This window comes from Musca autumnalis, unplaced genomic scaffold (assembly GCF_047663935.1).
Source record: "Musca autumnalis isolate F117 unplaced genomic scaffold, ASM4766393v1 scaffold_5, whole genome shotgun sequence".
Classification (NCBI taxonomy): domain Eukaryota; kingdom Metazoa; phylum Arthropoda; class Insecta; order Diptera; family Muscidae; genus Musca; species Musca autumnalis.
In genome coordinates this window covers 4,115,246-4,132,287 of record NW_027412088.1, presented here as the reverse complement: position 1 = coordinate 4,132,287, position 17,042 = coordinate 4,115,246, and the positions used below count along the sequence as shown (strand labels likewise).

The 17,042-nt window shown below is 35.2% G+C and overlaps 1 protein-coding gene across 5 annotated transcripts in view; it reads left to right on the top strand.

The window, feature by feature from the left end:
- twz (BTB/POZ domain-containing protein twz) overlaps positions 1-17,042 on the top strand; it is a 182,231-nt gene that overhangs the window by 93,207 nt on the left and 71,982 nt on the right. For 2 of the 5 annotated variants that reach the window (XM_073990417.1, XM_073990419.1), the window contains exon 1: positions 436-544. The exons of 2 other annotated variants lie outside the window; for them this stretch is intronic. The gene's annotated coding sequence lies outside the window, so the exon portion shown is untranslated. Of the gene's footprint in view, positions 1-435; positions 545-17,042 lie in introns of those variants that run through there. One more of the 5 variants, XM_073990421.1, reaches the window with a different exon arrangement.

Here is a 17,042-nt window from a genome sequence, read left to right as displayed (position 1 = left end):
TTCCTCATAGCTGGAGGCAATTTGGCGTTTGGTTTGGTTGTATCGGTCGGTATTGTTGGTCGTTTGGGTTGTTCTGTTGCTGTTGTTGTTGCTGGTGCTGTTAGAGAGTTGGTGATAATTTAGATGTTGGCTTCTTGATAACAGAGAACAACAATACACGCAAATCTATCCGAAAGCAACCAATCAGTCAAGCTAGCATGCAATGGGGACAACAGCAGCAACAATAATAACGACCCCCACACCACCAACCATAAACAACAAACATCCATGCTTTCCTGTATAATAAACAATCTTCCGTTTGAGCGCCAAATGGCCCAAACATGTCTGACGTCAAACCAGTTGCTTCCATACCCAACAATTGAGATACCAAATGAAAGTGGGCCGGTTCGATGAGTTGTTATCACTGCTGACGACTAGTTTGTCTTAAGCCTTCGTGAGTTGTAGTGTTTGTGGCGTTTTTTCAGGAGGGCAGGATATTCATTCATCAATGGACTTTACAAATCACTGTTGAAAAAATCGCAAAGAAATACGCCTTTCCAAAGAGGTAAGCTAATTTGTTTGGAATATGATTTGTGGGTAGTCGGAAACAGTGGGTCCTTGTTGTGTAAAAAGTGTATTTGTTTTTTTGAAAAAAAATCAAATTTTGAAAGCAACACAGTAAAGGTAAGAAAGACTTAATTTATTTCGTCGTAACTGCATATGAAGGTAAAACCAAACAAGCGTTCCTAAATATACCATTTGAAAACAAAGACGACCAAAATCCCCCAAAAGATTACTCGGGCCCAATTCAATTCTTAACTTGTAGTTTTTAGTTGGTACGTAATCCCTTCTTTTACGATTCTTATACCTAACGCGGAGCACCAGAAATTATGTGCAGTGTTTTGGATTGAAATTTATGTATAAATGTTGTTTTTGTATTAGAAGCTGGTGCCTATAATTGTATGTCATAGGGTAAGTGCTCCTAAGTCCGGCATGTACCAGTAGTATCTTTTGTATTTGAACACATATAACTAAAAATTACTAAAATAATATATGTATTGTCAGCTAAATCTGTGTAAAATTTCATTGAGCTTAGACCATTTATTACATCGGAATTTAACCTTTTGTTTGTGAGTGTTTTTCACCACAGCCGAAAACGCATGTCTCTTAAGAAAAAAAAATCAGTGGAGACGTCAACGTAGTAATGTCTGTAATTATATTAAAATTAAAAAAATGAGTAACATTTTTTTGAATGTTCAAACGAACACATTAGAAAAATATATTATCTTATTACCCAGCTAACAAATTTTGCCGAGGGCTCTGATTTCCGATTTTTCTGAGATTTTCTGAATTTTATTTAGAATTTTCCGATTTCTCTAATATTTTCTTAGCAATTGTACCGATTTTCTATAAGTTTGTTTTTAAAGAACCTCTGCACATTTTCTGAAGAATCTTAAGAATTGTCATTCCGAATTCGTTCCGATTTCTAATCGATTTTCTAAGACAGTTTTTTGTTCGGTTGTTGTCGAAAAACAAAATGACTGGTTATAAAATTCGCATATACAATTTTTAAAATTTTTAAATATAAATGCAACATATAATAATTCAAGCTAGTGTTGATAGGTTCAACTTACTCGTGCACATTGTTGTACTATTAATCGCAAAATGATAACAACAGGCAAATTCATTAGAAAGTTTGAAATTAGAATCTTCCATAAATAGCACATTAAAAGAAAATTGTCTCTGAGTGGGGGTTGTTCTGTACAGCACGACACGTGTTGTGTCAATATCAAAGGCGTCAGCGTCAGAAAAACTGAACTTTTATCAGATTTTTTCCAGAATTTCTTTCCAAACTCGGACCGATTTTCTTAAGAAAATCTAAAATTTTCACCGAATTTTCCAGAATTTTCTTCCGTATTCGGACCGAATTCTGTCAGAAAATCTAATATTTTCTCCAAATATTCCAAGAATTTACTTCCGAATTCGGACCGAATTCGTCGCGAAACTCATATATTTTCTAAGAATTTCCTTAGAAAATTCTTTACGAATTCGGTGACCACGTCCATACAACTTTCGTACCGAATTCGGTACGAATTCGGCATCAGAATTGGAATTTTTTTCAGAAATTCTGTCCGAATTCGGAAAAAATGTTAGCTGGGTATATAAAATAGCTTAGTGATAAGTGAGTGAGTGACAGATCATCGCCCAGACGCAACGGCTGGAGCTAGAAGCTTGAAATTTTGAGTGTGGTTTGTTGTTGAAGGGTGTGAAGAGGTGAACTAGAAGGTCGAACTAGAAGGGAACGAAAAGTACTGAAAGGGACTAAATATGGTACCCTTTGTATGTGTCAAACGGGAAGAGCTAGAATGCTGAAATTTGGAAAGAGGGTCACCAATGGAGTGTTAAAAAGATGTACCAACGGGTTTTTGGAAATTCGAACTTCAAGTGTACGAAAAGTACTAAAAGTTACTAAAATTTGTATTACAGTTGAACCTCGATTATCCGTGAATCGATTATCCGGGAAACTCTATTATCCGTGATAGAAAAAAAAATGTTGGACTTTTTTGCATTTCTACTATTTTTCGATATAAACTTCATTACCAGGGAGTAAAAACACACTTTCCAATTAATTTGATTAAGCAAACAAAAGGTAATCAAACGAAAACTGGAAATTCTCCCGTATTGCACAATTTGTGTATTTATGGTATCACAAAAACCATGGGACAAAGTAAATTCAGATGAATCTGATAATGATGATATTATGTATCCTTCTAAAATTTGGTGGATTTCCGTATTGCAGATTTTCATATTATAGTACAATATTATGCCATTCTTACCTAAAAATATGTTCAAAAACTGCATAATAGCATTCCCCCCATTATCCGGGAAAATCGATTATCCGTAATGGCTCCGGTCCCGACCATAACGGATAATCGAGGTCCGACTGTAATTGTGTATTTTTAACGGATATAGCTAGAATCTTGATATTTGGTATGTGAATCAAGGTTGGAAAGTCGTACTGCTATAAGGAACTGGTTTTGGAAATTCGTACTTATGTGTACAAAAATGGTACTAAATGGCACTAAATTTAGTACAGCTTGGATTTGAGTGAACTGATAGAACTAGAATCCTGAAATATGAAACTAAGGTTAATCTTGTAGTATAGGATTGTGGTAGTTTTGGAAATTCGTACTTAGGTGTACGAAAAGTACTAAATGTTACTAAATTTGTTATAATTTCGACGTGAGTGAACGGATAGAGCTGGAATCCTGAAATTTGGAATTAAGATTGCTATTGAGGTGTAGGATTGAGGTAGTTGTTGCAATTCGTATTTATGGGTACGAAAATTACTAAATGGTACTAAATTTGAGAATTGAGATTACTGTGGGATTGATGATATTTTGGAAATGAATGGTACTTGGAAATTCGTACTTATGGGTACAAAGCGTACTAAATTTGGTACATTTTGGAATTAAGATTGCTATTGTGGTGTAGGATTGATGTAGTTTTGGAAATTTGTACTAATGGATACGGAAAGTACTAAATTTGGTACAATGTGGATCTGAGCGAACGGATATAGCTGGAATTCTGAAATTTGGAACTAAGATTACTATTAAAGTGAAGGATTGAGGTAGTTTTGGAAAATCGTACTTATGGGTACGAAGAGTACTAAATGGTTCTATCTTTGGTACAATTTGGTATTGGATGAACGCATATAGCAGAAATCCTGAGATTTGGAATTAAGATTACTGTTATAATTTTGTATTAATGTCAGTGTAGGGTTGAGATATGTGGTTGTCGAAATACGTACCATAAATATACGAAAATTACTAAATGGTACAATTTGCTGTTGGGTATAGGGACAGAGCTGGAATCTTTATTTATGGAGTTAGGTTGAGTACTAGTGTATAACGTGGGTAAACGTACTATAAATTGACGAAAAGTACCTAAAATGTTGTATCGGGCGTAGGAATAGAGCTGGAATTCTAAAATTTTTTCTTAGAGTCACTGTTGGAATGTGGGGTTAAGATGTGGATTTGGTTTTGGAAATGCATACATATTATTTGTTATTGTGAAAAGGGGTTAGCAGGAATTTTGGAAATTTTATGAGGAGGTTTCGGAAATTTATTTATTTATATGTAAATTATTATTATTGGGCTTGGAAGAACTTGTAAAGCTGGAAATGAGATACGCGGTTGGTATAAATGGTTGATATAAGAAGGTAATTTTTTTAAGGTTATACCCTGGTTTACGGAAAGTACTAAATTTGGTACCATTTCGTAATTGCATGAACGTTTTTTTTAATTCTTACAAATTCTGAAATTTGGTTTGCGGGTCGCTGATGGTTGAAATGGTATTGAAAATGCCTACTACAAAAAGTACCAAATGGTACTAAAATTGGTCTTGGGTTTATTTGTTTACAAGAATGTTTTACCTTCTAGTCTTTAAGCCTTTAATTAAAATGCCTCAAAAAGTGTGGCTCGCTGTTGATGTGTAACTGTAAGATATGGCTGATTTTTTCGTTACTTAAATAAAATTTAGTATCGATTAAAACTGGTATTAGTGTAACAAAATTTCAGTGTTCGCCATTATCATATTAAATATGGTTTATTTGTTTTTTATATTCTTTCCGCATACGAAGTAGCGGGCACTTTGCTAGTAACAAAATATTTGTAATTCTGCAATTTTAGCAAATGCCGAATTGAGGGAAGGGAAAATGTAAAGTTTGCCAGAAGTCGGCATGAGGTAAATAACGTTTATTTTACCCATTATTTTTAGCACAAAATTCTGAAAAATGTTAAACATATACTCACGGTGCGCCTTAACTAATGTTAAATGAAAGTTGTTTACACCTGGGAAAATTTAACGGATTCTGAAACTACAATGTTCCTAGATGAGAAAAATCAAAAAACAAAAAAGAATCACCGGAGGGATTTTTATTTGAAAATCGGTCAAAGTTCAAATTTTTAGGGCTTTATTATGTTTTCACGATTTTGCTTGAAAATCGCAAGCCCTACCAAAAAGGGATTAGAGAAAATGTTGTAGCAGAGATTGACCTTAATGGTATTTTCGTAGGTTTTATCATTTTTGAGATATAGAAGTTCAAATTGGGGCAATGCACTGAATGTATCGTTTCCTTATAAAACAATGTCATGAAGGGTACACCTTAGCTAACTTTAAATGAAAACCGCTTACACAGGGAAGTTTTTGTGGATTCTGAAACAGTAATGTTCATAGATGAGAAAAATCATAGAAATTTGAAATAAATCGCCGTCAAAGTTCACATTTTAAGCTTAAATTAGGTTTCCAGCATTTTGCTTGGAAGCGACAAGTCCTTTCGAAATGGGACGAATGAAAATGTAGTAGAGGATTTTCAATACTTCGGTTAAAATGTTTAAAGTCTTCCAAATACCGAAAATCGGGTGGTACCGTTATATGGGGGCTATACTAAAACATGGACCTATGTATGTCCAGATGTTTGTGGAGTACATTAAACGGACGGACATGCACAGATTGGCTCAGAATGTTACCCTGATCAAGAATATATATGGGGATTTCTGAGTGAAATTGGACAGTTTTTTTTTTTAAATAAGGGTTTTAATTTCCTTCATTTTATTCTGTGCTGATGCTGCTCATCAGCAACGATTTTAGTATATTTTCAATTTTTTTTTGACTAAAGGTTGTTTTTTTTTGTATATTTTATCAGCTATCTAATAAAACATAGAAAAAATTGCACAAAGGGCTTGGATGAAATTTTCGCGATTTAATATTGAAAATCAATTTTCTTGAATTTTTTGTATTAAACTACACTGAATTACAAAAATTTTAAGTCCTATTTGGTAGTGGGATTCCAATATATACTATTTTTTCTAAACTTTTTTAAAATTTGTCAAAACTATTTTCCTTACCAGTGTGAAATATTTGTTATTTCCCACCACAAAGCTGTCTAGAGAGAATAAAGCTTAAATAAATGTAATTTACATAAAAAAGTAAGTTTATTTAGAGGCATTGTGATTGGTATACAGCCATATATAATGTATGAAATTTTAACATGTTTAGGAGTTATCGCACTAAAAAGGTGTTATGAAATTGGTTGGCCGGGGTATAATTTGATATATCCCCAGAAGAGACACCGATGTTAACTTATCGCTATATTTATACCGACAAATACATAATCTGTGCATTTTTCGGATTATTCGAAGTGTAGTTTGTATCTCTTCCACGGAAATTTAATGAAGAAGACATTAAACCACAAAATAACATCATTCATATCTTTCTTACATTACATTTTTAGACACATATAGTTTCCTTCACGTTTTCAGATGAATTGTCATGCATTTGCTTCGCATTAAACAAAAAAAGAAAACGGAAACTTTCATTCTTGGAATTTTATTGACTGCAACGAAGAATGCCTCCGTACTTTGATATGCATGAACTGCAACAAAAACCACAACAACAAATAAGAAATGTTAATAAATGTATTATGCATAAAAGTATGTAGGTATACTATATGTGATATATATATATATGTGTGTAGTATCTGGACAATATACAATATAATATAACTATAATACAAGAAACCAAACAGAAAAAACTGGTCTCTCCTGGGGCAAATTTGTTTAAAAATATAAAAAAATACTTGAACAAAAAATATCAACTGTCAGTTTTCAAAAAACAAAAAAATCTAGCCGCCGGCTATTCGACAACAACATCAACAACAACAAACCCCATTAAAAATTAATTCTCACAAAATGCACAGCAATAAGAAGAAGAAGAACGACGACAACAGCAACGAACGAACGTACACATTGTATGGAACGACCGATAAAAAAACGACATCTCTGAAAAGTTGCAACTCTGAAAATTATGAAGTAAATGTAAAATGTCATGCATTGACAGGTTTCTGGGATGTATTTAAAATATGTTTGACCCCAAACAGCAATAACCACACAACAACGTAATCGAGAACTACGTGAACAGCTTCAACACAGACAGAAAAAGAAAACAATGCCATAGTACACGTGAGATATATACAGGGCCAATGTCAAAAGTGGCTGCGGCATTGAGGCCCCAGCAGGATAGCGCCTCTGTTAAATATTTGAGTTAGCTAGTTAGACACATTCATACCCAGCAAAAAATTGGGAGCTATATCGAATCGAATTACCCATTACAAAGCAATGTTAACAAGCTAAATTTTGAATTACCAGTACGCAGAAAAATAATGGGCTATTTCCTTTCTAATTTTACAAAGAAAAACTACTTATTTTACTCAAGTGTGTGTCCGAGAGATAAGAGTTCACCGATCACCGTCGGCAAACTTGTTTTTTATAATAAAAATGAGAAATTTTTTTGTTGATTTACATGTATGTATGTGCTTAAATCCTAATTTGTCGTTGGCTACAAATCAGAATTTTCCATGTTCAAATCCCACGGTGCTCTTGAACCAACTTTAAATGGAAGGTGGTTACACCTGGGAAGTTTTTGCGGATTCTAAAACTGCAATGTTCATAGATGAGAAAAGTCAAAAAAAAAAAAAAAAAATTGCCCGAGCGCTTTTTAAATAAATCGCGGTCAAAGTTTACATTTTTAGGTTTTCACGATTTTGCTGGGAAACCGCAAGTTCTATCAAAATGAAACTAAGGAAAATGTTATAGCAGTGCAAATTCTCTATGATTTTTTTGTTGGTCTTACCTTTTGTGAGGTATAGAAGTTCAAATTTTCACAATTTACTGACTGTATCGTCTCCTTATAAAACAAGAGAATTATCACAGCTATACGATTTTCTCTAGTCCCATTCCGATAGGACTTACAATTTTCAAGCAAATCGTGAAAACCTAACAAAAAAAAACCAAAAATGTTACCTGAACTTACATATCTCAAAAATGGTAAAACCTAGGAACAAATCATAACGGTCAATCCTCTGGAGAATTTTTAGAGCTACAACATTTGTTTCAGCCTCATATCGATAGGAATTGAGGTTTCCAAGCAAAATCGCGAAAACCTAAAAAAAAACCTAAAAATGTTAAATAAATCGTGGTCAAGATTTATTTAAAAATCCCTCCAGCGATTTTTTCTTGTTTTTATATTTTTCTCATCTATGAACATTGCTTTTTCAGAATCCGTAAAAACTTCCCAGGTGTAAGCGGTTTTTTTATTTAAAGCTAGTTAAGGCGCACCCGGACATTGTTTTATAAGGAGGCCATACAGTAAGTGCATTGGTCCAATTTGAACTTCTATATTTCAAAAATGATGAAACCTACGAAAATATCATAAAGGTCAATTGGTCGAAATATCATAAACCAATTTGTGAAAACCTAAAAAACCCCCTAAAAATGACAATCGCGCTCCGGCGATTTTTTAGGTTTATTGATTTTTCTCATCTATGAACATTGTGGTTTCAGAATCCGCAAAAACTTCCCAGGTGTAAGCACCTTCCATTTAAAGTTGGTTCAAGAGCACTGTGATCCATCAGAGAGTAATAAAAAAAGGAAATAATTGGTTAGTTGATTTGTAAGTAGTTATCTTAGTTCCAACAGCCGAACTAAGATAAGACCTCCAATCGACTCTCTTTGTTGCTTCGCTTTCTGGAATACCCCGCCTTTCATCTCGTCATCCACTTGTTTGTTCCATCGAATTCTTGGCCTGCCAATTCTGCGCGCACCGCCATGTGGCCCATATTTATACGCCTTTTAAAAGGGCTTATCTTAGTTATACTGATGCCGTTGTATAGCATATGCAGCACGTGGTTCATACGACGTCGATATTCACCGTCAACGCAGACTGGTCCGTAGATATTTCGAAGAATTTTTCTCTCAAACACACCAAGCACTGCCTTGTTTGCTTGCGCAAGGACCCAGGCTTCGGAACCATACATCAGCACAGGTAGTATCTGTGTTTTGTAAAGCGTTGTGTTTGTTTGACGAGATGTGGCTTTGTTTTTAACCCACTTAGCGCCGACAATTTTTTTGCGAGAAAACTTAAAATCTATATATATAAAAATGGTGTAAAAAATGTATAGTAATTCATAAAATAAGAACGGCTAGGCCGATTTCTGTAAAATTTTTTGTCAGTTATTCGTATTTTCGAGGAGAAGGTCTTTACGGGAGAAAATTTTGGAAAATCTCTCTGGAAAAGTCTGAAAATTGGCAAGATCGAAAATTGAGTTTTTGTATGAAATTTTATTCCTTAATAGCGAGACGAAGTTCGCCGGGTCCGCTAGTTTTATATAAAAACAAGTAAAAAATAATCAGTCGGCTTTGTTGACAGAGATATACCCTCAGCCCCAAAAACGTATCTATTTAGGGGGTTTTAACAATTTTGGGCGTTTGAACCGACAAAAATGTTGATTAGGATTAAAGATCAAAAGTTTTGCGGAGGAGATACTAAAACGAATGGATCGACATTGACCATTATGGAAGTGGATCTCCAGCAACAACAGCTGGTGCCTATGGGTTTTTTACACCCTTCGGGCTGCTTTTCGAAAAGTATGGACTTGCCCCTGAAAAAACTCTTACCATCGTAATTGAGGCAGCGAATGCAAGTTGCTTCAACAAAAATAAATGTGATTCGATATCAGGTCTTAAAGTGAACTTATCCGAAATTTTGTGTGGGAGGTGCCGGATGGAGTAGACAAATATAGTCCATATTTAAACCTGATCTATATCAGGAAGATATATTAGGATGTGTAAAGTATGGACCAATTCCGCCACTCCCTTCAAGAGTTATCGTACGAACAATTTTTCCGAACATTTTTTAACTTTGGTGGGGGAGGTACCTGAAGGAGTGGACCGATATGGCTTATCTTCGAACTTAAAATATGTTTGGACAGAATATTACTAAGGCTAAATGTTGGACCGAATCGGCAGATCCGTTCTAGAGTTATCTTGACACCTCACACGGTGTCATAGGTGTTTTTTGCAACTTTCATGCTATTTTCTCAGAAGTGTAGACTTGCCCCTAATGAAACTTGTACCGTCGTATTGGGGGCAGTGAATACAAGTTGCTAAAACAAAAGTCAAAGCGATTCGAGAGATGGCCCTAAGCTGAACTTTTCCAAAATTTTGTGTGGGAGGTACCCGAAAAAGTGGACCGATTGAGTCCATATTTAAACCATATATAAGTCTGGTACACATTTCAGGATGTGCAAAGTATGGGCCAAACCGGTTACTCCCTTCAAGAGTTATCGTGCGCACAAATTTTCCGAACATTTTCGAACTTTTGTGTGGGAGGTACCGGAAAGAGTTGACCGATATAACCCATCTTCGAACTAAAACTAAGTTTGGGCAAAATATTACGAAAGCCAAATTTTGGACCGAATCGGTTTATCCGTTCGAGAGTTATCGTGCGCTCCAGCCAGCAAGAAAGACAGACAGACGGACGGACATTGCTCAATCGACTCCAAATTGTATGAAACACATATCGTCCAAACATACTTGGGGTCTAAAACCATTATTTTCATGAGGCACATTTTGCCCGTATGAAAGTGTACTAGTATATACCCTCGTTAGCATAAATGCTGAGGGATAATGACATTTTTGAGACTTTTTAAGCATTTTTTAAAACGTGTAGGGTTCCTGTAATCGGGCTTTCTTTTAAAATTACCTAAAGCTTTGAAGGGTTGGCTTTTGACTGAAAAAATACTCTTACTACATTCCTAACAAATCCCTGATATGAATGTAACATATATGGTTATATTTTTATCGCTTATATAAATTTTTCATCAAAAGTCGAGAATTGCCAACAAGTCGATTTTTTTGAATTACTTACGTTTTAGGTTAATTGCATGCAAATGCATAGGCTAAATAAAGTTTTATAAGCATGGAATGACAGATAACTAAAACAAAATGCAAAAAATCCCACAAAAAAAATTGCCAAAATATCTGAGTTTTACGTCAATTTGTCCAACCACTTTTGCGGCGTTTAAACGACCAGTGGCTTTATATGGGTTAAACTGCATAAACTGCCAAAGTAGCATCTGTTGGCCAATACAATTCTCAATCCAAAACGCTTATATATTAACTTTTATGGCGATATGTTAATGTTAACCCATGCCAGCCAAACGATCTTTTTTTCATAGCATGTATGGGGACAAAGGTGCATTTTCACGAAAATTTTCTAAAGACCACATTTATGGTCTAATCGATAAAACAACTTTACCAGTTTATTGTTGTGGCTAAAAAGTAATACCATAAAAATTTCGGATCGGATTTTGATATAGCTATCTACAAAAATGCATATTGGAGTAAAATCTGATCCGATTTTCACAAATTTTTTTAGGATTCATGTTTAAGCCACAGCATTGAACCAGGAAATTTTTTTCAACATTCTGGCCTCTTCAAGAAAGCTGTAAATCAGTCTGATTATTATCTTTGTAACTGAGTTTTAAAAAAGGTTTCCAATGAAAATACAAATTGTGGATAAAAATAAAATATATTGTGTAGAATTCTATGGGGCCCCTGTGGGCTTATTTGGTTTGCATTTGACCCTGTATTAGCGCATAAAAAACATACACACAAACGGACACACCGATACGTTCATGCAAAATAAAAAGTCATACAAATATACAAAAGTATGTAGAAAACGTCAAAGCAACAAAATGTAAACCTTCGTGACTTAAACAAAATATGATTATCAATTTGACCTGCGGCAATGTTTTCTGTATATTTCTGCATATGAATGCAGAAGAAGGCTGAATTCGATTCTCTGGCTCTCTCTCACACTCTCTTCTAGCCGATTGTTGATTCTTCATTTTTCTTAGGTTGTTGTTTTTGGTTGTTTGGTACTTGCCGGGTGTAAGAACTACAAAAGTTTTCTTTTGGGTCGTCGTCAGAATACTTCTATGAAAACACCAATAACCATGTGTACGTATGTGTAATATATCGTGTATGTGTATGTGTGGCTGTTTGTTTGCAAATTTCCTTATACTCAATAAAACTCTTCCGAAAAAAGTTGTAGAGTTTTATTTTGTTTCTTTTGCATAGTAAAACTCATACATCGATACGAACATACATACATACATATTTACATGAACACAAACAACAACCACAACACGCACAAAAATGTTTATATATCAACATACCTATACACATACACATGTAGATATATACACTTTTGATATAAAAGGCCAAAGGGTATAATTTAAATCTTTAAATAAAATAAATAACAACAGCAACAAAAACCGAAATAACATTTGCAAGAACAACAATGATCATCCAAACAAAAACACACGCATGCACACACACACATACATACATCGTATATGAATATGCACACATATGCCATGTGAGAATTTACGGTTGTGTGCGTGGGTTTATAACACTGAGTTCTAAAATCTCCACAAAAAGTTAAAGATTACGAAGCATAAAAACAAGACGACAGAAAAAAAGAATTGATACAAATGGTATTTCAATGGGAAAGTCATCATCATCAGCTTATCGTCATATTGTGGCATACATTTATTTTTGACCAAAATAGTACGACAAAAACTTGCAACACGCAGTGGATGCAGTTCGAATAAATGTGGACAAATACATAGCGGTAAGCCGAAATCTTTATAAAATTCCCAAACCCAATGGTACCGTTTCGAGCCGCAACATTTTGCTTTATTTCTCAAACTTATCTCAAATAATAGAAAAATGGGTTGGAAAAAGGCTATACATGTGCGCCTACTGGACGGATATAACACTCAAAATTAATTTTGGTCTTATGACCTTTTGGCATTCTAACATATTGTTTTGTCATAGAATATCGAAGGCTTTCGTGGAATCCAGAAATATACCGTTAAATGATTTGCTCGAAATTCGAATTGGCAGCTTCTCAATATGCCTCGATGACCCAGTTGACGCAATGTACCGAAAAGTATCAGTGAATTCCCTATTTCATTCTAAAATGTGAGTGCAGGATAACATCAGCTCGTGGCTCCATGATCGGAACTTATGTTTCATACTGTGTTTATCGTGAAAATCAATTCTGTTCCATTCCTGATTTTGAGGAAGATAGAGTCACAAAGTCAAAAATGCGTACATTCATTCAACATTTGCAATAATTATACCGAAAATTATATATTTTTCCAAATTCCGACGCTTATAGTGGATATAATGGAGCAAAATATGATGGGGATATTCTAACGTTGTAATTTTTGGAATAAAGTATTCGAAATTATTTTATATTTTCGCTATAATCATAATTTCCCAAGTCGACTTAGTCCTTACTAGAGATGGGCGATTTTCGTGTTTCGTGGCACTAGAAAACACGATACAACAAAGCTAGAGGGTTTAATACGTAGTCGTCGCTAAAGTGCTGTTGTTGTTTATGTGTGTATTTGTTGTTGTGTCGTGTTTTCTAGTGACACGAACACGACAATCGCCCACCTCTAGTCCTTACCATCTGTTTTCAATACGTTACACCACTTCTTGGGAATTATAAGCTGGTTTTGACTGAAAAGTTTGTAACACATCAAAATAATGGCCAAACGGCGAACTTAGTTTATCTATGTCCATTCGTCTGTTCATTAATTTTGATCGAATTGCCGCGAAGATGATGGGGTCTTAGAGAGAAAGAAGCCTAATAATTTTGGTAATGGGCAGATCATATTCAGGGGTGGAAATAGGCAAAGATATTATGTAGGGAAGTAGTAAACTTTTCAGTCTTATGCAAATATATCCACTTCTATTCGCGGTAATATAAAACGGAAACATCATTACGGAAGTGGGAGTAGGTGGTCAAACATCGGAGATCTCACAGTAGTCCCTAATCCATCCCATTTTTTTTGGTGTCACCGTGATGAAATGGTAAGCACACCGCTTTGCACTCTGTTTAAGTTAGAATTGATCGTATAATTTTAAATTGACCCTATGAATTGCATAGGTGTACTCGTTGAAATCTCCTCATACCCAGTTATTACACCCCTGTAATAGTATGAGAGATTTCAACGAATATTCTCTTGACAACCGCCCTTTTGAAGCATCAATGCAGATGTCAACACAAAAAATAACAAAACAAAAAAGAAGATTGATCGATCAGCTTGACTTGCAAGCAACACCCGCGCTTTATCGTAAGCCTTTGTACATATCGTTGTACTTAATTCTTAAAGGTAATATTGTTTACCATTGAATAAACACCGGCAATTGAGCCAAACCTTTTATTAAAACTATCGTGTTTTATTTTCTTATTCTCTTTTTATAGTATTGACGGCCAAACGTACGCATTGGGCGTACTGGCTCCATTGGGGAGCCTCGATAACACTTGTTCCACCCAGTCCCTATAGTGCGGACTAAACATTTGGTCGCCTCGGGCCGAATAAACATTTGGTCCTTCGAGCCGGATAAACACACTCTGTATGCCCGGTTTCGATTCCCAGGCCAGGTAACATCACCTTTCAACAATGGCAAAAATTCCCATGATCGTAATGATACACGAACACAAACATATAATTGTTGTAAAAAGTCAATACAGTTCGTAGAACCGGCCGCCGTGGGATTGCGGTTCAGACCCGTTTTTATACCCTACACCACTATGTGGGGAGGGTATTATATGTTGGTTTTGGCCAACAAGTTTGTAACGCACCGAAATAATGGTCGTAGACCCATACTTATATAAACCAAAATGAATGTCTCGACGAGCTGAGTCGATCTGGCTATGTGTGTCCGTCCGTCCGTCCGTCTATCCATCCAAAGCTTGTAATCACGGTACAGGTCGCAATTTTAATCCGATCGTCACCAAATTTTGGGTATTGATGAAGGTCCCAGACGGGAAGAAGCCTGATTTTGATGATAGTCGGATAATATTTAGGGTCGGAATTGCCAAAAAACTTATTTGGGGAAAAAGTCAACGTTTTTTACAAAGCGAATATCTCCGCTTCTATACGGGGTATATCAAAAGCAAAACCTGCCAATGAAAGTAGAAAATATCACCTTTCTAACGAAGATATCGCAATAGCCGCAAATTAAACCCAATTTTTCATTTTTGCGATTTTAGTTATAATGACGAATATCACAGCTTTGGTTGGCGACTTTCCAAAAGCAAAGTCTGGCTGTGGAAGCAAAAAATCCCATCTTTACAATGATGCAGCGTAGGTGGCCAAATAACGGAGATATCGCAATAGTCGGTAATACATCCCATTTTTTCATTTTTTTGGTAATCACGCTACAGGTCGCAATTTTGATCGGATCGTCACGAAATTTTGGGGGTTAATGGGGGTCCTACAAAGGAAGACGCCTATTGAGTTTGGTGATTGTCGGATAATATTCAGGGGTCGGAATGGGCAAAAAACTTATTTGAAGAAAAAGTCAACGTTTTATTTTAAAGCGAATGTCTCCGCTTCTATAAGGGGTATATCGTAATGAAAATAGAAAATATCACCTTTACAACGATGTAAAGTAGGTTGTCGTATGTGGCCAACAACAGAGATATCGCAATGTTCGGTAATGCATCCCATTTTCCAGTTTTTTTGTAATCACGCTACAGGAGTCAGAATAAGCAAAAAGTTTATGTTGAGAAAAGTCAACGTTTTTTTCTTATGTGAATATCTCCGCTTGTGGTTGGACTGTTCCAAAATGGAAGCCCGTCAATGGAAGAAGAAAAGATCTCCTTTATATTGATGCAAAGTATGTTGGCGTAGGTGGGTAAACAACCGAGATATCGCAAAAGTCAGTAATATATCCAATTTTTCCATTTTTTATAATCACGCTACAGGTTGACATTGTGATCGGATAGTCATGAAATTTTGGGGGCAGATGGGGGCCCCACGGAGGAAGAATTCTATTGATTTTTGTGATAGTCGGATTATATTTAGGGCTCGGAATGGGGAAAAACTCATGTCAAGACTTCAAAGTTTTATTCTTTGTGAATATATCGGCTTCTAGTAGGAGTATTCCTATGGCAAAGCCTGTCAATGGAAGAAGAAAATATTACCTTTACATTGGTGTTATGTAGGTTTGGGAAGGTGGTCACACAAGGGATGTACCACAATAGTCGGTAATGCATCCAATTCTTCCATTTTTTGCAATCAAGCTACAGGTCGTAATTTTGATCGGATGATCTCGGAATTTTGTTGCTTATGGGGGTCTCAGAGTCGGATTATATTCCCTAAAATAAATGTTTACCAGTGAAAAGCTTATGCACATGGGTAGTGGTATAGGTTATCACATGGTCGGCCCCGTCCCGGCTATAGTCTTTACTCACTTGTTAGACTTATGTCGTTATTTAAGAAAACCTTAAATAAATGCGGCCTTTATAGCATTTTCGTGAAAATTCGCCGTTGGTCCCATACAAATTGCAATCGAAACAAATATCGCTCAGTTGGCACGGGTTGACGTTAACCGATCGCCATAAAATTTCATATATATGGTTTTTGAATCAAATGGAAAAAATAGGGGGTAGGCCATTAAAAAAAATATTTATCTTTTTTTGGGTCACCCTAATGTATATTTATGAAAATACCTTAACCTCGATAGTGCGACTGTAATTATTTTGGTGCATTTGGCAACAGTTCCAAAGAATTACATGTTTGTTTGGGTGCAAACAAATATTTGTTTAGATAAAATATAAATAGAAAACCAAAATCCACAAAACCATACACACATTTATAAATGGTGGTGGTTTTTCTTTTATTGAAATGCATAGAAATGCCAAACACAAAAGCAACAACAGACGCGTATATACATACAAAATTCCAAATAAAAGAAATAGTGTCACAATTTTAGAAAGAAAAACCAATAAAACCTTCTTATTTTAAAATATAGAGACATCGTTCAACTCTTCTCTTTAGTTGCGAAATAAAACTCCTCAAAATTGAAATCATCAACCGGAAATCGGAATCTGAAATCAATTGATTATATGATGTAATAAATAGGTACATCCATATTTCAAATATATGCAATGCATATTATGCATGTATATGAAAAATGTATACAAGTTTTAAATGCCATTTCTTCCTAGTCCAATAAATCCGTTCATTTGATTCAATTACAAAATGTATCCGGCATCTAATTTACTAAAAAGCACCATTTCTTTAAGAAAACTCAAAACACCGATTTATTCACACATTTTACTGACTTAGTCAA